Source organism: Corvus kubaryi, unplaced genomic scaffold (genome assembly GCF_017639235.1).
Source record: "Corvus kubaryi isolate FWS band 111438036 unplaced genomic scaffold, C.kubaryi_AGA036_p1.0 137, whole genome shotgun sequence".
Lineage (NCBI taxonomy): Eukaryota > Metazoa > Chordata > Aves > Passeriformes > Corvidae > Corvus > Corvus kubaryi.
Genome location: NW_024580671.1, coordinates 24,194,193 through 24,221,702, shown reverse-complemented (window position 1 = coordinate 24,221,702; position 27,510 = coordinate 24,194,193).

Sequence of the window (27,510 nt, the reverse complement as noted above, 5' to 3'; positions counted from 1 at the left end):
GAGATGAATGTTAGATTTCTGCAATAAGGATTGCCTTCTCCTTTGTCTGTGCATGTCTCCCCTCCCTTTGCTTTATTTTCTATTTGATATAGTAAAAAATTAGATGAAAATCAGTTCTTTCCCTTTTCCAAATAGTAAAAAAGATATTATTTTCTTACTTTTCATACATTCATCTTTAAACTAACACTCTTGTGATTTTTCTTCCCATTATTCTGTTTTGGCTTGTCAATTTACTCTACAGCTACAATTTCTTGGCTTAGGGTTTGTCTCCTACTCTGCTTGGACTTTTGTGCAGAAGAACCTGAGAACTGAAGTGGAAAACCAGTATCAGATATATAGTCAGCAAACTTCCTCTAACCTGAAACAGCCACTGTCTTGGTCTTCAAAACATTTCTACGTTCAAAACATGCAAACAGTATCTAATAATTGCATTCTCCAAGCAATGAAGTAGTTATTTAGTGGAATTTAGTTAGTGTATGTGTTGCATTCCCTCTAACTCATACACAGCTTTCAATGAAGAAGAAGGAAAGGACTTAAGGCTACTTTATGTAAGACTGGAAATAAAAGTGTGTCTTCTGTTACATGCTTTGACACATACACCCATAGCCAGGTATGTTCATCACAAGGCTACAAAAATTAGTCATTTTAATCAATTAACTTTTCTGACAGATATGAAGATAACAGGCCCCCAGCAAATAATCAAAGTTATTAAAAGTGATATTCTTTGACTGAAAAGATTGAGACCTTCAAAAAATTGGCATTCAGTAATGTTGTTCACAAAAATGCACTTGACACATTTCTTAGTCAGAATTATCAACAGAAAACCACATTTACATGTTCAGTATGTGATGAATCATATCTTCTATTACCTCCAAACAGTATAAATTGCTATTGCTGTTTATTCAGTACAATTCTAATCTCGTTTTCATGGCAAAATATTTATGTTTTATTAACATTTTGTAATGCCAGGTATTTCCTGAAGTGTCAAAATACTCAGTAAGTGTAATATGATGCCTGCCGTAAAAATTGTTTTGTAAATATTATGGGTTCTATTAAGATACAAAAAATGTAGATATCAAGCCATATAGGAAATATCTATTTTTATTGCTCTTTAGCAATTAAATATTTTGAAAAGGCTTTTAGATATTTCTGCTAAAGTTTAAATTTCTGTGATAACTGATTGTTTTCCTGATAGTTTCCTTATTTCAGTAATTTTAAGAACAAGATTTAATTTGTTAGATAATTCCAAACAATTAAATGTATGTTCAGTTTCAGGACCAAAATCAGTAGTCTGAAATGTCTGTCCTGAATACTGAAAATCTTAAGGCATCATAAGATATATACTACCATTGATAATAGTCAAATGGAAGTTATGAGAAGGGCAGTGTTAAATGGAAAAGCATATGAGTGATTTTAAATAGCATTCTGGAACTTAATTTAGAAAGCTTCTGATTTTTTATTATAATTCTTTTTAGCATCCTCTCATTTACTTCCTGCTTCCTTCAATCTGGGAATGCAATCTTTTCTAAAGAAAGCTCATCACAAGCAACAATTAGCTTATGTAGGATCTTGAACAATTAATCTGTTGCTGGCCTACAGCTACAGTGCTCTAATTCCAGATACACTCACATGATGGTACTATAATTAAAAACAGAGAGGAGAGAGTGTAAAAACAATGCACAGTCACACTGTAAAACATATCTTCAGTAGCTGCTGAAGAGGCACACGTTTGTAATCACAGCAAATTAATAAGAATCTAAAAATAGTTGTGCTTGTTTCCTGTTCATTGCTCATTGCACATCACTAACAAATTATTTTCACACTGTGTTACAGGTCACTGATAAATTAGCTATAAACATTCTGTCCTCCTGAATAGATTAGTTTATCATTAGCTACATGAATGCTTTTCCTCATGACTCTTAATCAGGAGTTAAGAAAACTATTCTCAGGAGTTATCACATCTAATCTAATGTATTCAATCAATGCTAGAAAATCATTATAAAAGAAATATATTCTTGCTGTTTATTACTTTAATGGGATTAATTGATCTGTTACAAAATTTCATTATACAGAAGATTATAGTGAGTGTTTTGTTCTTGTACATCATAGTCCAAAATTAGAGTGTAAGTAAAACCATAGCAAAAAAAGACATTTTCTAAATTATTCCCCTTGACACAATGGAAAAGTCTTTTAAAATACTAAAGCTAGAGTTTATACCAAAATAAGAAGCAGAGAGGCCTTTTACAAAGAGCATAAAAGTTACTAAAAAAGATTTACTGTAGTGGGCTGTTAAGTGCAGATAAAATGTGGGAGGGTGACCACATGTATCACATTCATATTGTTTCACTCAGTAGCACCTCCCATGATTAGATACCCCATGTCTCCTTCTTTTCCACTGAGCAATGAACATTAATCAGGGTGTCATTAATACTGGGTTTCAATCTTCCTGGCTGCCCTCATGGACAAAGAATTTTTCTTCAGAACCTATAGATGATTCTCAAAAAAAAAAAAAAATTATACTGATAAACTTTGAAGGAAGTAGCATGTTTTGTGAAAATTTTGCCTAGCAAAGAATACAGGTATTGTCTGAAAGTACATTTCTGGTGTGGGATCTAACAGAATTTTCCTGCCACTTCATCATCCCTGAAGAACTGAAACAAAATGTCTCATTCACTTTTCCTCTGGACTCAGGTCTACCTGTCTTGAGAGAAAGAGCTCTTTAAATTTTATTTCAGTGGACTAGAATGAATTGAATTGCTAGCTTTTTTCCTCCATTTGAATCACTGCCAGTCCCTCTGTAATGCACAGTACCAGAGCATCACAAAAAACATATCAAAATCCAAGGCTTGCCAGCAGACATGGTCCTCTGGGCTACTCTGTTATACCCTGATTTCTGGTAGCAAAAGAACAAGGCCATTTTTTGACTTATAACTACAGTATTAAAATACAAAGTTTTGAGATAAATTATCTATAAAGATTATATGAGCTGAAAACTGAGTTAAGATTTTCTCAGGTTGAAGAGATTGGAGCTTTGATAGCAAATGAAAACACTCTTTTAATAAGTGTCTCTGTGCCAATCTTCTCAAAATTAACAAAATTGCCATGGTTTTTCTATAAAGAACAAGTTAAACATATCAGAATAGCTCCAGACTTTGAATGGCATGGAAATATATTCCACTTTAAAATGAAACTTGAGATTTTAGCACACAAACCATATGACTTTCTTTAAAGTCAAAAGGCATACTGATGAACTAGAGAGGAAGGGAAACTAAAGATCACCTCAACACATGCAGAAAAACAGGATCTCCTCCCTTCCTATCTTTCCTATTTATCTCTCACTCTTTCCTGCTATTTGACCCCTTGCTTTTTGGAAAAATAAAGATCCTACTTAGTCATGTGTAAACCTCATTTCATATTGTCTTGTAAGACGGTATCAACCAAAAGCAATCAGTTGTAAATCACAGTTAAACAGAGATAATTTTTACTGTTATTAAGGTGCCTTTTGAATCATATTTTGTAATTGACACAGTTCTCTGAAAATCTCAAAATCAAGTTATAATTATGTTGTAATTGTTGCAGAAAAGAGGGAGTACACAAAAGGAATAGGTAGCTCTGCAGACATCTAAGTCCAGATAAGTGAGTATGTTCCAGAAATGAAAGAATTCAGGCCAAAATAACTTCAGCAAACTCTCCCCAGAGAGGAGCCCAAATTGCTTCTTGCCCTGAAACTGTTTTTTGTTCATGCAGCAGACAAAAGAATAGAAAAAAGTGTCAAAACGGAAAGTCTAGTTGTTGCGTCTTCTACATATTGCCTTGCATAGTAAAAAATCCCATCAAAATTCTTGGTGTTGCTGAGCTCAAAGATATGTGACTTCAAACCAAGCCAACTGTTCTGGCAGTTAGTAAAAATTGGGTTAAAAATGGCAACTAATTATAAGAATTTCAACTGAGCAATTTTTTCAACTCAAAAACGTCGCATTAGGCTGGTGAGACATTTACCTAGGAATTTATCTAGCAAAATGGAGATACGGTGCTAAGAAGTGGGACATGGGCTTGGCACTGGAAGCCTCATGACTATAACCAATTTCCAAGGGGTGGGTTAACCGAAATATAAACCTGGAGCTGGACAAAACTAGTTCTAGAATTAACAAGGAGAATGAACACATAGTATCTAACAAATACAAATGGCACCATCGAGCCATTCATAGTAAATTCAGGCATCACATGCGGCTGCACACCAGTGAAGAAAGAGCAAAGGTGTGAAAGCCCACCAGCAAGCATTTAAAATTACTCCAGGTGTACCCTAGAATGAGAAAGAAGACACTGGTAACATGAACAACATATTTTTTTTCAATGAACAAAGCAGCAGGTGAATAAGGAGCATAACACCATGATGAGGGATAGAAACTAAGAATATGCATAACAATTTTAATTGATTTTTCCCTTGGATTTTTTTGCAATAATTACAAATAATTTTGGCTAAAAAAGTTGATTTATAATTATTCTTTAATTAGACTGCTACGATTTTATTTTTACTAAAAATAAATCCTTCCTTTATATGTAGGTATGCTATATTTTTGCTCATAAACAGGATTTTAATAATTATATTGAACACAGAGTCTTCTTTTGAAGCAAGATGCTCATTCAGATGATGCAAATAAATTCAAGAAAATATTAGAAAAGCCTCCATCTTGAGTTTTTTAAGCTGCCACACCACATTATGGATGTATTTATTTAGTCATAACAATATATCAGATTTCACCTGACTGACAGACACGAAGTAGGCCCTTCTGTGGGTAAACTGCCAGTTCCATCTTCTTTGCAAATGATAGCTCTTTTAAAAAATAGCAGTTTTACTGAGTTCAAGTACCAGGTTATTTTGTGTAAAAGTATAAAATTCTGTATAGCATATTTTAGGATGAAAATATTCATAAGCTTATACATAGGGGAAATTGCTAGAAATCACTCAGTCCTTGTATGAACAGCACTGTCTAAAAATACTTTATTCTCTCTTTTCTTCAATCTAACAAAAGAAAGTAAGTTTTTGTAAGAAAGCTCTTTCATTATTCCTTGAGTGCATTGCAAAAATGCTGAGTAAGGTTTGTTTCTGACTGGTACAAGTTCAGGACCTCATAATCAGGCCCATAGAGCTCACTGCAGTATCCAATGGTTAGCAAACCAGCCTTCAAATGGCTTTAGGTTTATAGCAAGAACGAGCATTACATTATTCAGATATGACTGGACCAAAGGTCCTAAGCAATCCTTAATGTGCGGTAAGTGACAGGTCAGCTCTTTTTTTGGAAGAAAAGAACTACCATTCCAACTGTACCATTGTGCAAGAATGGGAGCAGAGGGTAAGATAATGCCATTCTATTTCTGCTCCTTTTGGAAAAAACAAAAACAAAACAAAAAGCAAAAGCAAAAAAAAAAAAGACAAAAACAAAAACAAAACAAAAACAAAACAAAAAAAAAACAAAAAACAAAATTATTTTTCACATGGTTTCTGTTTCATTAATTGTGTTTGGCTGGATTGAAACGTGAACCCTGAAAGTCTCTAACCCCCATAATGAACTTACTCACACACTAAAATTAAGTTAAAGAATCAGCCTGAAGCTCAAGAAGCCAGACACACAGCTGGACACTTACTGTCTTTTATTGGAAGGAAGAATATTCTGAGTCTACATCAAAACCCCTAGTGATGTCTTTTGCAGAGGGCCCAGAAAAGTCAGCATATCTGAAGAGAAACAATCTAGAGTAGAGCTAGCTGTCTGCAAATTTTTAATAGAAATAGATTTGCCAAGAATCTCTGATGTGAGTGTGGAAGCAACACATGAAGAGAAATGTTCCTACAGCTGGAGCAGATTGACTATTTAAAACTTTCAATGCCCTTACATTTGACAGGCAGCAAAAAGCAAGGTCCTAAGTTTGTGTGTGCAAGTGCACAATTTTGTTTGCCTGGACTACCGCAACTCCTAAAGTGTGTGCTCAGTATTATTTCTGTTTGAATTAATATTTTTACACTGAAAAGTGAGAGGATTCTGGTGCAATATGGAAAAATACCCATTCACTCTCAAAAAAAAATCCTAGAAATGTTCAGGAATGTTAGGAATTTAACCATTTTATCTTCTTTAAAGGCCATCAATGCAATCTCAGTATCAGGCTTCAACTCTAATACACATTAATATACCCATACACTAAAACATCATTAAAACTTTCAAAATATTTGCTTTCTACGAGATTACAGTACAATGTTCTGGATATTCTATTGCTAATATGGGATGCAGTGAATAGAAAAGCATGTCTGGTAATCGTTATGGTTGCTTTGTTGTAAGCTGTTTGCAAATTTATCACAAAACACTGTCAGTGGTAAATGTTCTGCAGAACTGCTGTCCTTAACCAAAAATGTGTGAAGATGCACAGGCATCAAAAAAATTTTCAAATCTTAACATTTGTTCTTTGGCACTGTGCAGCTCTGAGAATTCATACCTTACTCCAGATTTGTATTTCCAACTTCTCAGGTGGAACTTCGCAGTTCCAGCTTCTCTGAGAAAAGACTGTCTCCATCCATGCTCAGTTCTACCTGTCTTACTAATTTCCCTTTTTTTTCAACAAGGGCTAGGTATCCTACCTTTCACCTTTCAGCCCTTTATGTATCTGTACATCAGTTAGCCTTCAGTCTATCACAGGCCTACATAAGTTGCCAATGCACGATTTTAAAAGTAATGCATTTATCTCCCCAGCACCTGAGAGGCACTGAACATTCTTTGACCTGCCCCGACCTATGTCCCAGTGAGAAAACCCTCTAATAAGAAAATATATCCATCTAACCACAGTTGGCAAAATTCATGGCTTCCTGGGAGTTTCAGCTGATACACTTTTTAGTGGAGGGAGGTAAAACGGAGTGGGTGCTTTTGCATCAGGAAAGGCGAAAGAAGGGGATGTTGAATTTCCCATAAGAAAGGGATGAAGACGGGGAAGAATCTTATGAGAGAAAGGAGAGCAGTACCTTAAAGGAAAGGAGGGACATAGATATGGGTAAGATATTGTGGGACGATATACTTCTGCAGAAAGGGAATACACCAGCCATGCTTGTTGTCTGCTCTTTTAACAGCAGCTTTACTTTGTTGCTTTTTCACTTTGCAAAAGAAAAAATACATTTTAAAAGGTTTTCCAAAGGTTCTGGGGCCTCAGGCCTAAATTTTATTATCATTTTTCTCCTATAAGTGTCAGGTGTAGAAACATGCTGCTCAAACTCTGCTTCAGATCTTTAATCTCCAGTCCTACTTGACTGCACAGATGAAATACCCCTTATTTCAAAACTTTACAGCTCCCAAGGTTCAGTAAGAAGAAGACAGCATGTGTATGATAAAAGACTGCTCTCTAGTCTCTTGCAAAAAGAAACAGGAAAATAGAGCCTATGGAAAATTTTAGGACAGAGGCCTTTTAAGAGCTTGAAAGAGTGTTAGTGGCCTTATTTTTCATGTTGAAGGATCCACAAGAGCTCTGCCAGGGTAGCAGAGCAGTGCTGCATCTAAACCTTCACTGTGATATGTAATCAGTAGCTATAGGCACTGTGATTTCTCTTTACTTCTAACCTTTTACAGCACTACAAGTAATGAGAAAAGGTAAATGAGATGAAAGCACTTTTTTGTTGACTTTTTTTTTCTATTATTTAAATCTAAAACAGATTTGGAGTAAGGTATGCGGTTTCCTCCCAGTGTAGAATAAATTCTGTAACTCTTAGGAGAAGACAGAAGAAGGGAGTGAACACAAATATACATCCTTGGAAGTGGAAGTGATATGACAAAACTCCTTCTCGTGTTTCTCTAACAGTCAGGAAGGACACACCAGGCTGGTTTTGAAGCATCAGCAGGATTAGAAGACAGCAGCGTGCCCTTACTTCCTGATAAAGAATAAGCTTAGCCAGCACAGGACTTCATACCCAAGCAGCAAGGGCAGCACATACTTTTCTGAGCTGTTTGTTCAAATACCACTGTTGATAAAGAAACACCAAGCACGTTTGAAAGCTATCAGTGAAAATTTCTCAGGCCATTGATGTTCTTCAGCATAACCTTTGAGCTTCAATGCAAAATTGGTAGGGATTCAGCTGTCTGCCTACTACACTGCTCCGTGATTGATAAAATTAATCTGTGAACATCTTGTACATACACATCCTACTCTTGTGATCTGTTCATAAAAACACTTTCACAACTGATACTCAGGATGATTCAGGGCTACAAGAAAGATGGAGAGGCGTTTTTTACAAAGGCATGTAGTGACAGGACAACGGGGAATGGATTCAGACTAAAAGAGAGTGGGTTTAGACTAGGTATTAGGAGGAAGCTCTTTGTTTTGAGGGTGGAACAGGTTGCCCAGAGAAGCTGTATATGCCCCATCTCTGAAAGTCCTCAAGGACATTTTGGATGGGGCTTTGAGCAAATCTACTTTTAGTCGACTTTTCTGCACTGGTTCCTCACTGAATATTATAAATAGGGAATAATTTATCAAGTCTGAATTTATATTCTTCTGTAATTATATTATCATTATGGCTGTAGGAAAAAAAATTCCATTTTAAAAATGCCTGTTATATTCTTCAAACTCACTTGATTTATACAGTTTACATGAACTCCAGGACAAAATTTGACACAACAGAATCAGAATGTAACATTTTTATCAATTTCTCTACTTTATGATTTTATACTCTTTTTCTCTGTTTCAAGGAGAAAAGAGACATTATTAAACTCACAATTTATACAGAAGCATGTAGCAGTCAAACTAAAACTATATTTTAATACAACCCAGTTTTGCTTTGTGACATAAATACAAAAATCAGTGGCACAGCTTCTCATGATCACCAAAAGCAGATACCATCATACTATCCTCCTTGTTTGCAAAAGATCTTCAAGACTTCTGCCCCTCAGATTCAAATTCCATAAGTAAATTTATTTTTCTTCTCTCCCACAAATACATTTTTTTCAATACCCACCTTCTATTTCCTTTTCTTGCATAGAAATATATGCACTAGTGAAAAGAATTCAAAAGTGAGAGTAGATATGGCCACAAAAATATTTTTCCTACCTTTATTCCAACAATAAGCCTTTTGAAGTTCACTTACTCTAATATGTTGCAGTAAGAAAAATGAAAAACCTCTTCAAACTCTAAACCAGATGTTTGCCTTCTAGTCTCATTTAAGAAGGAATTGGACCCTTATATTTCTCTAGGATTAGACATTTTGACTTGCATTAAATTTTTCTGAAAAGCAGTTGTATGGGAGAAGAAATTTATAAGGATAATTTTAAGTCTTGAATGCTCTGATTCTTAGACTCCATTAAAAATTTTGAAAAAACTTTTATCATCAGCACTCCTGCCAAAGGCAATTTTAACAGCATCAGAGAGATGATCGAGAGCAGCAGAAATCACCATCTGTAATTCGTCCTGAGTAAGAAAACCCTTCCTTTTTGTAATATTTTGATTCCCATTAACAGGTTATATTCATTATTTAATTACATGCATTAAAACAGGTAAGTCTGGGTTAAAGCAACTATTATCTCCAACAGCTCATTCGTATTCAGGCAAAGATAACAGTATGCAGCGACACATCTCACTTCACACAGGAAAATGAAATAATGACCTCTTTTTTTCTCACCTCTCAACCTCTCTAGATGGGAAGCCTGTAGGGGTCAAAATAAGGAACTGAAATTGGATTTGGAGTGGTGAAGAATGACAGCTGCCCACCCCCCTCCACATGCTAGGAGATGGAAATGTGCAAGACAGAAACAAAGACCTATATTCTAAGCAACACTGGGAGGTGATCCCCAAGGGAGTTAGACTGACAAAGTTATGACCTAATTAAAGAACATCTCTTACACGTTGTCATCATTCCTGCAAGTCTAGGACAAAACACTTCTCTCCATAGTGTCCGTATGAAGACTGGAGACAAGATACAGTATTATATTAACACTGTGTCGTGACTCTAAGGTATATGTGTGTAAGACCAAAACACAGCTCCCAAGATGACTTTGCATTTATTTGGTTTCAAAAGGATATACCTGAAGTTTGAAAACTGTTGTGTTAGTTATTTTGTATTAGCATACCAAATTTAAATGAAATAGTGTTAAACTACTTTTCCTGTTTAGCTCTGTGGAAATGTTGTGCTATAGGTGTTATTTTGCTTAGAAACTCAGGTATTGGAGATGAACAGTGAAATGAGGAACTACTGCTAAGCTACAGTTCCACTGTCACAACAAAACTTATTGATATGACACTGTAAACAACTGAACCTCTGCTTCCTATGCCCATTTTTCTCTTTAGTTCAGCAGAGTTCATTGTGCAGCTGCAGTGTGAATTATGTAAGATGTCTGACCCAGATCATATTAAACCAGGAGGAAAAGGTTTCACTGACAATGAAGTCACTAAATGAAAAACCACGCCTTTTAATAGGTGAATGTAAGCATGCCAAGCCCATCAAGTGTAGCTGATGTACCCACATTGTTAATTAAGATATGCTTTCTTCAGTGTGAAGTCTGCCATGTAGCTCATCATTGTATCTGTAATATTTGTCAGTATCTAATTTGTTTCATTTGCACTGTACAGTCACAGTAAGTAATGCAGATTGACAGGGATTTTTCACTTCTCTCTACCGCTGTTTCTCAAAAAACTTTTTATGAATAGTTTTTTGAGCACAAGGACAACAAAAGCAAAGAACTTAAAAGGGTCTTCAGACAATTTCTCCTCAGGAACCATCAGGATATTTTGTAAAAATTGACAGGAACCAATGAACTATACAGGGTTTACATTTTTTTTAACAGCAAAGTGAACTCTCAAAAAGTTTTAACTAATCAATAGAACTGAAGATTAGATGTCATATATAATTTCTTTGAGAAAAATAAAAGGTGCTAGCCAACTGTGGAGTAATTTTTCATTAATAAGAATTTCCTTCCAACTGTCCAATGAGCTAAGATGTCAATAAATGTCAACATGACCCTCCTATATGATTTGTACCATGTCTGCCATGAAGTTAAAATAGAAATTGTCCATAAAAAACACAGGAAAAAAGAGGCATTTCCTATTCTCAAAAATGGAGTGATAAATTCTTTTCTCACTCTCAATCAATTATAAAATCTCAGTAATAGTTGGCTACATTTTAAAATTTACTATTTCAGGGATATTAAGGGATCTTAAACTTTTTAGATGAAAACAAAATTAAGCACACTTAGCAGGAAGAATTCTCTACTATCAAACTATACTAATTGTAGCTGATATATCCTCACCTACAATTCCAAACTGAGAGTAGATGTAGAGTTAAGTAGATGGGCTTCTGGTGCCAGAAAAGACCAGGTAAAGATTCACCTGCATGAGGAAAGAGTGGAATATTCCGTAAGTTATCTAGATAACGGTGAAGTTAGTTGGGGGTGACATTTGGATACCAGCAACAGAGGGAAGGGTAGGACTGAACCCAAGTAGACAATATTTGAATGAGCATTTTTCAAGTTTACACAATAAGATCTGTAAGACTAGGCAAAGGGGCACAAGGGCATTTTGCTCATAAATAGTACAGGAGTAGATATAGTTGAAGTTAGAGACTATTATGCAAAGTGAAAGAAACTTTCTAGAAGACTGAAAACAGCAAAAGAATAGGTTCTCATTCATGGCAAAAAGCATATGTAGGCAAAACAATTTCATTGGACTATCAAATGCGTGCCATAGATCCCATACTTTTTTAAAGAAACCTCTAAGCTTTCAAATATCAAAAGCTGGAAAAGGGACTGCCTTCATCTTATATTCTTTACTTAAATATATATTAGTTGTCACAACCAGGGACAAGTTGCTGACCTACAAGGACTTCTCACTTCACCAAAGCAAACATTCTTAAGTTTTACTGTATTTTTTTTTTCCATACTGTTTTTGACAGAAACTCATTTGACCATCGGAAAATTAACTCACAGTCGTACATCTTTACTACCTGGTTTATTCAACTGAATGTATAATCAAAGTGGTTGTACTAGGAACATCTTGCTATTTTGTCAAAGATCCGGCATGGTATTAAAAAAGAAACCAATAGTTATTTCTATAAATACAATGCAGATGGTTCCCTATTGATGAACAATATCTTTCAGAGAATAATGAGTTTGTCTGGTGCCAATTAATGTTCAGCACATGCTGCTCCCTTTGTCAACATTTCATGTACTCCAGAGGAAACTAAATGAAAGTTATCTTATGGTAGGTGATCATTGTACAGGCACAAAAACATTCACATGGTATCCATATGGACCACATATAATGTTTTGTGGAATCTGTGTGATTATGGCTTACATACACATGAGCCTTAGTCCACTGTCTGGGCATTGTCAAGAGATCAATAGGGAAATACTTATCTCTATAAAAATCGGAATAATTTGTCATATTACATTTATGTCATTCTGGTTTGCTTGGTTTTGGCAAGTATTGCAAAAACCTATATTGCCTGCATCTTTCAGTGGAATTAAAGATCAAGTGTGAACCCCTATATAAACTGGAAGTGGATATTCAATACCCTATAAAAAGCCTCACTGATACAACTTTTTCAAAGCTCATTAATTTTATTATGATAAACACTGAATGCAAAGTTCTCAAAAGAATCCTATGCAGCTAAACCCAAGCAAGTGAGCTGGAAGACACCTGCAAAAAGCACTTTCTCCATTACCCTATGTAAAGGACCACCTCTGTCATTTGCAAGTGCAGACAAGGTGTTAAGAAGTCTTGCTAATCCAGGAAAGAAATAAGGTTTTCAAGGTACTTTAAGGCCTTGCCTCCTAATTTTCATTTTCTAAATTTGTTTTAATGCTAGTCCAAGTTCAAATTACTTTTTAATTTTGTTTTAATTCTAAAATTTAAAATATCTTTGACTAGATAATTTTAATCACAAATTTATTTACACAAAAATCAGTATAGCATAAATCAGTATACACATAAAATGTGTAAGAATCATATCTGAGAAAATCTATTCATTTACATAGTTTTTATCTTGGATAAAATCCATCTGAGAAGTACATTCTTCATTTGGGGTTCCACATAAGTAAATAGTGTGTGCCCCACAAAGCCATTATAGGGGAAGAGGGAAAAAAATCGAGTCACAGATGACAGAGTTAGTGTCTTTTATTATCTTAAATACTGCTTCTGAGAAGTAAATAAACAGAGTATTCCAGGCTCTGATACAGAACTCTGAACTGTTTTAGGTTCTGCAGCTGTTAACCTAGGCCAGGTTAACCTAACGCAAAAGTTAGGTTAGGACTCATCAACAGAAGTGTTTTAGTTCAGGCAAGGAGTGCACTTCTGACAGTCATCTGGATATCGGTCATGTATCAGAGCTCTGGGAGCTTCAGCTTGAATCTTCTGGATTACATTAATCTGGAATGCGTGATCCAGGATCAAACCAAGTGCTCTCTAGTCACCAGTGGGCATTCAGACCAGAGGAGCAGACTACAGTAGCCTGAAGTTAAGGAAAAGTGTGAAATTGATATTTATAAAACAGTTCTTCATCACTACTTCGTTCTGCACATCTGCTCCTATTAGTCTGTACTATTTGTTAATATAGTCTTTAGTTTTAAAATTTCTACTTTGTATAAAGCGCTTGTAAATTCAGCAAACTGAAATGTTCTTTCTTGAGAATGCACATTCACCTCATTTTCTGAGGAAATGTCATCTATAATCATTTAAAGTAAAAGCTGACTTTCTCTAGAAGATTCCCAGCTATGGCATTGACTTACAAGAAAAATCAGCCTACTTTCAGAAGAGGCCCCAAGCTTTGCTTTCAGTCTGGTATTTAATTCACTACGGATCAATGAGGGAAAAAAGCAGGCTTTGCATACTAAATTGTAATGATGCTGTGTTGTTTTATTTCCTAAGGAAGGAGTACCTGCATGTTCTGATGGTGAATTTCCTTCCTGCATATTTAACATCTGGTAGCTTAGCTTATAGAAAGAGTTAGGAAAATAACTAATATAATAAGACAAAAAACAAAAAAGGAAAAAGCAAACAAAACAAGGAGCAATCAAATAAAAAAAATCTAAATATCATAAATTGCTTGTTTCGTCACTCCAATTTAGTGCAAAATGCCAGTGTTGGACCAAGGAAGGCAAAGAAAATTCTTCCCAAACAGAGTCTTTTAGTTTTATCAGGTTAGGTTTGGTTTTTTTCATGCTGCTAATTTGCCATTCATAAGCAGCACAAAATTTTTTAGACTCACATTCTTGAACTTGCTGTCCACATCACTTCAAACCTGGGAGCTATCGCTACTCAACAGAACACCCAGAGCTTCCTTTAGGCAATTTTCAACACATGCTGTGAGGAGCACACCACCTACTGCTACCTCTGCTTCTATTACTCTCCTGCAAACACCACCTTGGGTGCCAGGAAGACTGAACAAGAGATAACAGAACACATAGCACAAGATAGGGATGTCTATAATTGAAGTTCTCACATCTTATTTCTTTCTTCACTGTTATCCACATCATCTCTGTTCTGTTCCCATCAGCGCTGATTATTAGTTTACAAGATTCTGTGAGCTGCAGCTTCTTTTTTTAAGATTCTCTTAGAGTAGACATACCCAAACTTATATATTTGTTCCCTGTATAAATCAGTTTAAAAACAAAGTAAACAGAAGAGCAGCTGATGGATGATCTATTGGAAAAGGGCAGAAAAGGAGACCTTCACACTAGATTTGTCATCTTTCTCCATTTATGCTACTAAGGAGTTTCATTATAGTGGCCAAAATGAGCCACTTTTCCTTACCTTACTCATTTCTTTTAACTGCTTAACAAATGGCTAAAGATATGTTAATCATTGAAATAAGTAAGCCAAAGAATATGTCTGTATATATAATTTTGTTTGTAATTATCTTATAATAATTAGACAATGGAAGCATTGATTCATTTACTCTATGATTAAGAAGTACAACGGGCTACAGGACACCATCCAGAGGATCCTTGGATGAACCTTGCCTGATTCACCCCAGAGAAATTATTTTGTGCCTTCTGCAGTCTCATAGCTAGCACTGCTGTGCAAACTTCATCAACAGCTTCCCTGTCCCCAAGGCAATTGCCCCATTTGGCCAGGTGACAGGATGCCTTTGGAGGCATCTAACATATTTTTGACTGAGGGAACCTTCTTAGAATTCCAGTATCTTTACTGGCCCTTTTTGTAAAGCAACTATAAAAAGCCTACATTTTTAGTTTATTTTGCCCTGGTCCTTTCAATGAGAGACTGTTAATTTGTTTTGACTTTCAGGTCTGTGCTAACTAAGAGGGGAAAAGTTGAAATGAAATTTATTGCTCTGCCCTCACTGTAATATCTGCATTAATGCCATCTAGGATAATGCAGTTTTGTTTTCACTTGGTTTTGCTGACACAAGATTCTCTCACCACTCTTTTTTTTTTTTAGGCTAAAGTTTCTCTTTGCTTCACCACCCATGGAAGAACAAGCTAATCCTCTTGACTCACTGTGATGAGACATGCTTTGCTCAGAAAAGGGTTGCATGGGGCCCAATAAATAGAGGCTTTGTCCAGCTGAGGTCTCTGGGGCTATGCTTATGTTCTCATTATTTAAGCACTTTGGGAGCAAGACCACATAGGTGCCCATTCAGAGATCTATTTAAATAACAGCAGAACTGAGCATAGGCTCTTGTGACTATATGCTACTAAACAGTCCATAGCTCACAAACATCCACACTGGTTAAATATCAGCATAGTCCCTAACATAAACTTGACTCATGTAAACTACTGATCTTTCAGATTACATTTGGACATTGTTTGGATGTGCTTACATGTCAGAAACTATTCCTAAAGATGTGTGACAATTCTGTTTGGGAAAGGGGAAAGTCTGACCAATGTGAGACAGGACATAAACTCAGAGCTGAAAAACAACTTCTGCCCTGCTTTATTTAGAAGTAGTCAGTAGGTCAGCTTAAGCAAATTCAAAACAGGGCTGTTGATCTATAAAGTACTCAAGATCCTTATCTCTGGAGGCGAAGAAACTCCCTATAAAATCCAAGTGTCAACTCTACAGATGATGCCTCCTAGAGGTTGGAGAGTCAGAATGGATGACCACTCCAAACACACGAGCTGGCGCTGAAGGACACAGAATAATAACTTCTGTTAATGTAGTCTAGAAGAAATCTGTCAGATCAGGAGTTCATGTCCTCTGTACAGAGAGTTATCATGAACTAGACACCTCATGACACTTAGCATCACAGAACAGAGTACAGTCTGGCATTTGGGGTTTAGTAGGTGACAGTGACAGCGAGGCTTCAACAGAAATATTTTATAAGAAACAGAAATTGCCTCCAAGAGGTGAAGGTTTATATCAACAGTTGTTATTTGTTGTATGTGGACAGTTTGCTGGGTCAGTACTTTTTGCAATATAACAAAACCAACTCAATTAACTTCTACATTACTGAGATGGTAGCTGGAAAATTTTTAGTCCTTGGCTATTTTTGTTCTAATTCACAAAAGATATTTACAGTGTCTTGATAGTAAAATGAAGAACATTTCAGTCTACGCTGCTGTTGTGAACTACACATGTCCGTCAGCTGCACATACTTTACATGCAGTTGGGCACATACTTGGTGTGCTGCTGGACCCACTGTCACCTGCAGAGACGTTAACTTTCTTATTTAAAACTCCATTGAACTATACACACTGAAGCTCTGTGAGTAGATGGGATTTTTAATAAAAACCAGTACAACATGAAATAGTCTGAACATTTTAATACAAAAAGGCATAATTGATTTTCTATGTTACTTGGCTGAGTTTCCAGCTGAGACACCGAAAATATGAAAATTCTTTGGACCTACTGTGGGATCTTGCTTTATTCCCCAGCAGGTTTGGGCACATAGATTGATTTTACTGCTTACCCATTTGCCTAGTTAAAAACAGACCAATATTTCCATTAAGGACATCCCTTTACAAAATCCTCACACAATATCGTAACCTTCAGTATTCCTTCAGTTTCTGTTCACTGGCAATCTATGAAAAACAATATAAATCCACCAGAAGTACAATGATGTCAAGTACATGAATCAGGGACATCAAAATGTAGTTACGGGTAGGAGACTACAATGAAGTGTCCTTTACTTCTGTTTCTTTTTATGCATGCAATTTCTGATGCTTTTGCTTGCTAAAGTTCTCATGAAATAGACTCTGGAGCTCTATGAAGGCAAATAGTACAAGAGACAGAAAAATTATCAGCTTTACAGCTGCCTATTATTGATTTTTTTACCTCATAGTAATAATCCCAACATTTTGTAGCCTTATAGATCTAGTCATTATAACATTTCTTAGTGATTTATACTGTGTGGTCATAATAATAAATATGAAGAGCATTTTTCAGTCTTCAGCAGTTTTAGTGCATGATGCTAAATAAATCCTAGCCTGTTGTAAATGCCATCTTGGAGCTTTCCTATAGTTGAAAGACTTGCTTCCACAGAATATTCTCTAAAGACAAGCATACAGAAAGCTAAGCCTGCAAAATTGTATGTAGACAGGTATGGATTTTAAGCAGAACATACCAAAAGGTAATTGAGTTGCTTTGCTACTCTACATGATTTGCAATTCTAGAACATAACTAACAAAAAAAAAGAGATTTATTTATTGCAAAAGATTCATCTAGTTTTGAAAAAAAAAATTAACAGTCAAATCATGAGTTGACTGAAATCATATTGCTATTATTAAACTGAAATTATATAGACATTTCCTTTAGAAATATGATTTCTATAATCACTTGGGTTACAATTTTTAGGCTGACAGTTTTCTATGTCCCTCCCCATCTCGAGTCTCCATCCCTGGAGTTATGTAAAAAATGTGTAGCTGTGGCTTGTAGGGACATGGTTTAGTGGTCGATTTGGCAATGTTAGGTTTGCAGTTGGAAGCTCTAAACATAAAGGTCTTTTCTAACCTAAATTATTCTAGAATTCTATGAAATATACAGTCTCTCCTCACTCTTCAATTCTGAGACAACCTTAGCTGAAGAAATTCCTGTACAAGACTGCTGTAGTTCATTAAAAAATATTGAATAGTAATGTCTGGCACTGGATTGTAGTTCTGTGCATGTACATTTATAAAGGTCTGCTGCACAATGGTGTTTTGAGTGAAATCCAGTCATGCTAGTGGAAAGATTATTAATGGAGATGAAGCAATTATAGATGAGTTTACACGTACAAAAATCGTGTCTGTCCACTCTAATGGCTTCATAAAGCCAGCACAATTCTGTGTAGTTAAGATGATCTTTTGGTCTGTAGCGAGAAAATAAAGTCAGGAAGAAACCAGAAGGAGCAAAAGTAGTCTTGGAAAGTAGCAGTCCTCTTTTAAGCCTGACTGTTCAAAATAGCTTTTTGAAAGAAGTAGAATCTATTCTCTTTTTATAGCATGAGCAAATCAAGGCACTCAACACTGAAGTCTTAGTGCTTACTTTGGTCACTTGCCTTTTAAAATCAAGTCTCTTGGTACTCTGCAGTCCCTACTGTCTTGAAAAATGTCCCAGTTAAGAAGAAGATGAAGAGAGTTGGGTCACCGCTTCTCAAAGAGGTGAAAAACCCAACTTGCTATATAAAAAGAGGGCCACACCAATTGTCAGTAAGCAGGTGGTGATGCATTACACAACGCCAACCAAACCATAATATGAGGATGAAGCTGCAGGAAAGCTCCACAGGACGTGCAGTTAGGTCAGGATTATTTCTTTTCGGGAGCTGAGAGCTCTGCAGTGCTGCATTTGCAGACATGGTGTGCCTCACTAGGGTGAGACTGCTGCACTGAGAAATGAACAGTGGCTTGTGCCTAAAATCTCCTTAACATTCCTGGGTTATTAGTACCTAAAAACAAATCATGTTCCACACAATCCCCTTGCCTGTAATGAATCCAAACATCCAAGAGTGTGTGCATGTAAGTGTGTGTGTGTGTGTGTGTGTGTGTGTATGTATGTTTGGGTGGGGTTGTCTTTATATATTTTAACATCTTTTTTTGTAATTACACTTTGTCAGAAGATTCAGAAAATGAAAATTCCAAAGGGTTTTCTTTCCTGAACAAGTTCAGCCTAAGAGAAAAAAAAAAATAATTGTATAGTCAAATACATCCTGCTGAAAATTTAACCCACAGAAACAATCACACTTCCAAATAAAATTGCTAATTATGATATATCAGATTCAGTATCCTTATTTTCCTTTCTTAATCAAAAAAACCTAGTGCCATCAGTGCCTTATTATCCAAGAGATGGGACAGTCATGATTATCACTATTTATTACTTAAAAATCAACAAGACATCAGTGTCAAAGGCTGTGATTTAGTAACAATTCACCATAACTGAGAAAGTCATGGGTTTCAGAGTTGCATGGCAATTCATAACTTTTTGGTCCAATAAGCAGTTAACACGAAACTTTGTTTTGACTCTGTAACCTATCACCCCTAGTACTTTTTTACTGCATTGAGTCTGTTCCACAACCAATAACTTGCTAGCTCATGTACACACATGTACTTCTATTATAACATCTAAATTCTTAACTTAAACTATAAAATCACATTATTATACTTAAAAACCCTTCACTATATCACCCAATACATTTTCTTACTTATAACTATAGAAACCTAGGTTTATAATTCTTCTGCTTAAAGTCTACATATCTTTGCCATTACATCAATCCAAGCTCTTTCCAGGGCTGTAAATCAAACTCATTAATGCCTGTGGAAGTTTCTGCATCTCTGTTTCCCACAACCTAGATGATTCCACTTTCCACAATCATTCTTTTTTTAATTACACCTACTGACAGCAAGGATGGTTTCAGATCTCCAAACCAACACTGAAAGATTAAAGCATAGTTTAAAAATCCCATTCTTTTACAAAGACCATGAATTTAAGGCCCACTATGGAATTTAATGGGAATAGTTTCAGCTGTAACTTTAAAATTTAGCATGAAATCTTAGTACTGTTAAAGTAGATTAATTTTTTTAAATGAGCAATTCAGGTAGAAATTAGATTTTATGTTGACCTTCCCCTCATCCCTGAACATGAATAGAGACATGAACAGCACCCATATTTTATTTATTCACAATTTGTGTTAGGTTCTTACACTATTGTACTAGGTGCTGCACAAATATCTGATGAGACCTGGTTCCTATCCTGGTGGATAGGCTGGGTCAATGCCAGTGCAGACAAACAAAAAATAAGAAAGTAAAAATCATTAAATAACTGAGACAACATTCATAGAAAAAAAGATGGGCCAACTGTTAAGCATGACTAGGGTAGGCAACATTTAAAATTCCTAGTGCAACACAGCCAATTGTGTGTTTAAAGCATACATTTCACCATTCTTTGTTTTATTCAAGTCTTTTGTCTTTTTCCTGTTCTACTTCTTTAGCTACTTCTTTCAAGAAGGTGGGATTTTTCAGCTTTTATCTCTTGGTCACCCTACCTGCTTCTAGAAATGGGTGTGCATCTTACCAGCAAATAGGTTTGATAGGCATAGTATCAAATAAACTAAATGGTATTTCTCAGTTGTTTACTGAAAGGACGCCCAGCAAAGTTTTTCAGGTACTTCAAAAGAGTGTGGATATCTACAGCACAACATTTTGTTCCCACAGGGCAAAGAGAGGACCAAGCATCAGATTTAGTTTGGGAGCTTTGTCCTTTTTATTGGGTTATCTGAAAGAACTTTGAGCTTTATTTCTAAGAATTTCTATGTTCAATCACTATAAGTTCAAGTGTCTGGATTCTTGAATATTTGACATATGTTGTACAGGCAGGCATATAACTGGATATTAACATTTTAACATCTATTGCATTTTCTAGTCCAGATATTGGCTTCCAATTTTCCTTCCTGTTGTTTTATTTGTCTCAAGATAATGTACAGTATGTGACACACCAAATTGCCACAAGACAATCAGAGAGAGTAATTCTCTTTTTCACAGATAGGTGAGTTTGAAAGGGATCACAATGGTCATTCAGTGTAATCTCATTTACTGCTTTCAGACAATGATTCCTGTATCTACCTAGACTCTTGCCCAGATTTAAAGACTTTGCCTCCCTGAGATATAGCCTACCCTCTGGGAGTTATATTTGATATCTAGTTATTCTTACATAAAAAAAGGGGAGAAAAGTAAGGCCAGTTTGAACACTGACCTGAAATTTTACACATTTTACAATTATTTTTCTGTACAGTTATAGAGTCCTTCATGTAATTTAATGATCTAAGAAATACACCATGAAAAAAAATTCTTCCCCTGTGTCATGACCCATCCATACTAAAAGTTTGTGTACATCAAAACTATATTTCTGAGATTTACACTGTATACAAGAATAAGCAGAATTCAAGTAGATTAGGAAGCCAAGCATATTCCAAAATTAACAATGTCAAGTGAGTCAGTTTTTACTATCAACAATAAAGAGTGTGTCTCCAGCTAATTTGGTGTGAGAGCATATTTTGTGGGACATGTGTAGTGGGCAAGCATGGTTGAAATAATGAACACAAATAACAGACCAGCAAATACTGAAGTGAATTTGACCATTTAGAAGCTTAATAATTCTTCTTCAAAATAAAACACACGGGAACTATGAGTTCTGTCTGAGAAAAGGCACTTTGAATATAACAACACAGACATATTTGAACATAACTAGCACAGCACTTCAGTTTTCAATGATAGAGATGTTCTTCTTAGGAACAAATAAAATATTATGGAATGAGAATCCCTGAGTCAGCTCCTTGGACTGAAATGACATTAAACCTCAAACATGAGCAGTGATAATACCTTATATGTGTATTAAAAATCCTGTTAAGTAGTGGATATCTATAAGGTGGTAAGATTAGAAATTATAGAGAATGTAGAAATTAACATATAACAAATGATACCACACGGCCAGCGGCCAGAGTTTAACATGGGATCACTCACTTCTTTACGGAATTGACTGAGTAATGTACAAACAAGAAAAAGTTGTCTGGCTTGAATCATCTTTGTTTTAAAGCAAGAAGATATACAACTGCTTAGAATTTCAGAAAAACAAATTGCATGGGCTAGTAATTTTTATATATATACATTATATACATGTATGTATATATAGTATTTTATATCTTACATTAATTTCTGTATTTTGCATTTTATGTCTTTGTCTGTTTGTATTTTGTATCTTATATGCATCACAAAGGCACTTCTTTTGATATGACTAGTCAGAGCAGATTTCCTAGAAAGTGACAGAACTCCGCAAATGTTATCTTCAGAGCCCACAAGTAATTCTGTGTTTTGCAAAAAAAAAAAAAAAAAAGGTTTTGGCTCTGAAAATATTTTCCATTTGGGTGGCAGGAGGACACAAAAATAAAAATTTTACTCTTTAAGGTGAAGAAAAAATGGTCAGTAGGTCAGTACTAAGTCAGTTGTCTAGTAGAGGGAACCATTAGTCATTAATAGTATTTATGCACTTGGGAGTGTTAAGAAAATAAATCCTTCTGCAAGTTCCATGCACTAACTTGAAAATTGCAGAATAAGCATTCAACTTTAGTAGAATATGCCACAGCTGATTTAAAAGTTCACTAGCATAGCCAAGGTTAAAAACATGCAAACATGATATCAAGAGAAAATCAGTCAGAATTAAACAACTCTTTGCAAATCCTACACAGCTACAGCAGAACAAAGGACCCATTATCCTCTGTTTATTTCCTTGAGCCCTTTAGCATACATTATGCACTCCACTGAAACTAAGGTTTCAACTGAGCAATCCGTGCTTTGTCCCAGCTCCAGGACTGGCGGATAGAAACAGTAGCCTTGAAGGTGCCACTTGCTACCCAGCAGAATTATACCTGGGCACAGGTCTGATTCTTCTGTCAAGATTTAATCTTGATTTGGATGATATGGAAGTAGTTGCAGACAGTTTGACTAAGATTCCACCAAGTTAATTTTTAATGAAATGCTAACAGGGCTCAGTAAGAGAGGACACTTTTTTGCATTTTTTTTTCTATTTTTGTTGGGTTTTGACAAAGTGTTCAGGCTAGATGTTCCACTTTCACACAGACCGTCTCACAAAATTTAGGTCTATCACTGTTTTCTCAAAGCTGTGCAAGTTTCTGATTTTTCAAATCTGTTGATCAAGATGGCTGACAGTGTGGCAAAATGTAACAGATGCCTGGAGTCTCAGTCTGCAGAGATCATCATTAAGTCATTAGCAATTATCTACAAATAATTTCTGATAGCCTTAAATAGAGGTTTTATCCTCGCCTAAAGCAAATTGATAGGATATATAAATTGCCAAGATTTAGTCTGTCTTCATAAATTTTCTTGATGCAAAATATTTGCAGATTAGAGTAAGTCCAAATACTTCACTACCAGTTCTAAAAATTAATATTCTATATGGTACATACAACACATTTTTGAGACTGCTGTGCATTTTTCTGTAGCAGAAAGCATGCTGGACACTTTCCTGTTCTTTAGAAACTCATAAGCAATTTAAATATAATAAATATTTCATAAATATATTAAATATATGAGATAAAAATCCTTTAACCTTCTTCTAATATACTGAATTAATATTTCACATGCTTTACGGAGGACCAGACCACCAGATTTCTTTTTCAAAAATAATATTAATTAAAAAAACAAAGTGGTGATCAATATTATTCTGTCCTATTTTTAAAGTTCTGAAATGCATTCCTTCTCTGTGATAAAATAATGAGTTGCCTTGGTCTACCCTAATACTTACTTCACATAGCTGTAGTCTTATTTTTACTTGCTTATTGAAACAGGAATTGCACCCAAGCTTTAAAAACAGAGTTTGAAGGAAAATATAATTATGAATGAAAACCTAGAATTTAAAATGCCTTATATTTTGTTTCGTCAGCATCTGATTTTCTTCCACATCTACCGAATGGCCAGTGATGTTATTTAGTGAAAAGGCTAGAACCAGTCACTCTCAATAAGCAGATCAATACATATTGAAGGCAGATGAGATGTAATTTTAATTCAGTAAGTTTTAAGACCAAATATTTTGATCATTCATCATTTCCCTCTACATCCATGTGAAAAAATAAGAATTAAATTTTGTGGAGTGACCAATGTCTTCTGTTCTCACTTCTGATTCGCACTAATCTTGCCTTTAAGGAAAAGAGATTAATTTAGAGGGGGAAAGAAACTGTCCAAGAACCACTGGGTGGGGGTCAGGTTGTTACCTGTAATTTCATATTTATATTTACCTGGTACATAAAAACCATGCACAGCTTGAACAGATGTGGAAGAACTGAGGGGACCTACAGAGGTGTCATAGGTTAGCAAGCGTAGTCCCGGAAGGGACGTCCTTGCTAAGGGGTGCTTACAGTTTCCTCTGGGAACTGACAGAACCTATCAGCTGGCCAGTTTGAATATGGACAATTCTCTAAGCCACTTAAAGTTGTGATCACCTCTGTGATCCACATTTAAGAATAGGCAAACTCCCCCTCCAAGCTCTCTCTCGTTTCCGGCGCTGGGACAGGTGGCTGCGGGCCCCGTGTGGGGGCCAGCGGGCCCGGCCAGGCCCTGCTTGGGCCAGGCCGGGCCGGGCCACGGCCATCCTGAAGCCGATGGACCTGTTCCAGCCGTGGAACCCCCCCCACTGCCTTGCCGTGGGCAGCCGGAGCAGCTCGGCTCTCCCCCCTCTCCACTGCGATAAGAAAAAATTCAACATTCCAGCTGTAAAGCTGCAAGGCCGAGGTGAGAGTAACCCTTTTATTGCTGTGAAGAGCTGAAAACCTGAGGGAAGAGAGAGAGAGGAGATGCTTAAAGCTGAAATTCTGTTGTGAAGCTATGATATATCAGAGTATCCCGTTGTAATTTCATGAAGATATGGGGGGTGGAGTGTTCAATTCGTGAGCAAAAGCACCTGCGCTGAGATAGGCAGATGCTGACGCAGCTGTAATTTCATGAGAAGTTTGGACAGGGAGAGATGAACCAGATGAGGACTTTTGCTCCGAACGGGAAAGGAGAAAACCTCAGTCCGTAGAGATGCTCCCAGAGATAGTCCTAAAGATGAAGATGATGAAGACCCTTTGCTCCCAGGGAAGGAGAAGGGCCTCTGTTTTTGTTTCTGAACGGCTCAACCTTAAAATTGTACCCCAAAAAACTTCAAGAGTGGACCCTCGAAGGCAGTTGCGGGAAAAGCTGCAAGTCGGGGGAAAGGACTCACACGCAGGCAGAGAGACTCCTCTTCCTAAATGGACTGAACGATATTTGGAAGTGGGCGGCTGTCTCGTTGTGATAATGTTTTCATAGCATGAGCAAGAAGAGACTTCTCTTTCTAAATGGACTGAACAAGGTTATTATGGAAGTGGTAAACAGACTGAACATCTTAAGGGTTGTCTTTTCACATTGTCAGTGGGAGAAGGGAGGAAGGTGGGGGGAGGAGGAGAGTTCTGAAGGTGGTATAATATTTTTTCTTCTTTTAGGTCTGTTAATAAACTTCTTCATATTCTTTCAAGTTTGGTGCCTGTTTTGCATTTCTCCTAATTCTTATCTCACAGCAGATAAACAGTAATGAGTATTTTGGACCAAACCACTACAAGAGGCAACAGGAAGTAATTCATGTTAATGCAGTTCCTTCCCATCTCCCCAGCCTCTTCTGGCACTTGCAGTTATTCAGAGAAACAGAGATTTGGGATCAGAATATACACTGGTTCAGAAATCACACACATCGATAACTGGGGTCCAAGCAGGTGCCCAGGGCCAAATCATGTAATTTCAGCAATTTGATCAGATACTAAAGGGGATTGTCAATTTTTCCAATCAACAACGTCTATATTTCACATAAAGTCTGAGGAAAGGGAAGAGCGGACATAAGTATCACTGCTGCATTTGGAGGTTTTATAGACCCTGCAACGTCTCTGTGCCATTTTTCAGAACACTGTAATGAAATTATAGCTCTTGTCTCCAGGGAGAGGGATATCTGAAACCATATATAGAGCTATCAAAATGCCATCTGCTAACAGGGAAGGTGTTCCTACCACTTTTATTCACTCATGAAGGGTTTTACTCCTTAAATAGAATGATTTTTTTCTAAGCTCAAATTTGTAGGAGTAAAGGAGGCAGAACCTGGCTTGCCATAAGCCATTTGTCACCTCTGAAACTACATTTACATTTTCCAGGATATGATTAAAACCAGAACTTCTTGCCAGAGACATTTGAAGTTTAAATACATGTTATTGCAGTTTGATATTTGTGGAGATTAGTGGGGGTGTATAACCTTTAAAAGTGGAAAAAAGCCAACATTTTCAAGTTGTTTGGATTGTAAACATTTAGAGATTACATACTCATGTAACAAAAAAAAGAACTTTTTTCTAATTACATAATCAGCCATTAAATATGTTATAAAGAAACCTCTTCAAGCTGATGTTGTGCAGTCTTAAAAATGACTGCAGTGTTGCACACATTATATCGCTTTTTATAACAGAAGCCTTTAGGCACAGCACTGCACTAGAAGGGCCAAGGAGCAGCACCTCCACAAGGAAACCCTGGGGGATGAATAAATGTCTTTAGAAGTTTAATACACTTCCCTCTCTTTCCTCTTATTCCTAGGAGTACAGGCAGCAGTGGGAATTGGATGACATCTAAATATTGGTGCCCCCAAACCATCTCTTTTTTGTATCACTTCAGAGGCCGTTCCAGAGATTGCCCCTGCCTGAGCACACAAGTACATGAATCAGAGATACAGAAACACATAAATCATAGAATCATAGAATAGTTTGTATTGGAAAGGACCTCTAAAGGTCATCCAGTCCAACCCCCTGCAAGTGAGGTTTCTCAGAGCCTAATTCCATCTAACCTTGAATGTTTCCAGGGATGGGGTATCTAACACATCTCTGTTTCAGTGTCTACCATTATAAAAATTACCACATTATAAAAAAAACTTCTTCCTTATATCTAACTTAAATCCACCACTCTTTGGTTTAAAACCATTGCCCCTTGTACTATCACAACAGGCCCTGCTAAAACTGTTTGCTACATTTTTCTGATAAGTCCCCATTTTCCTTGTGAAGTCTCATTGAAACCTTCACTTCTCCAGACTGGAAAACCCCAGCTCTTATAATCTCCACGGCCCTAGTCAGGACCTGATTCAACAGGTCCATGTCTTTTCTAGGCAATCTGTTTTGCTGAGGAAAAAATTTGTCACAGTCTTTATATACTTTAGAATAATTTCCATTGGAAGTTAACTGAAGAAAGTCTGGAAAAGATTTAGTAGTGCAGGGCATAAATGCAGGGGACAATTTAAGCCACAAATTTTCTTTAACGGGTGTAAGATTAACAATTCCAAAGAAAATGTGGCTTGCATAGTATAGCATCCTATTCATACAAGGAGTTTTATATGGTTAAGCAGACAGACATTCTCTTTTACGTGATCGGGACAAATTAAAACCTGCTGAGCTGACTATCAGGCAAGTTAAAAGCAGATTAGCACAAAACCTACTATTTGTCTCTTCCTTTTGTTGTAGATGTTCGAGTTAACCACAGACTGAACCTGTGTTCAATATTGCAAGCCCAA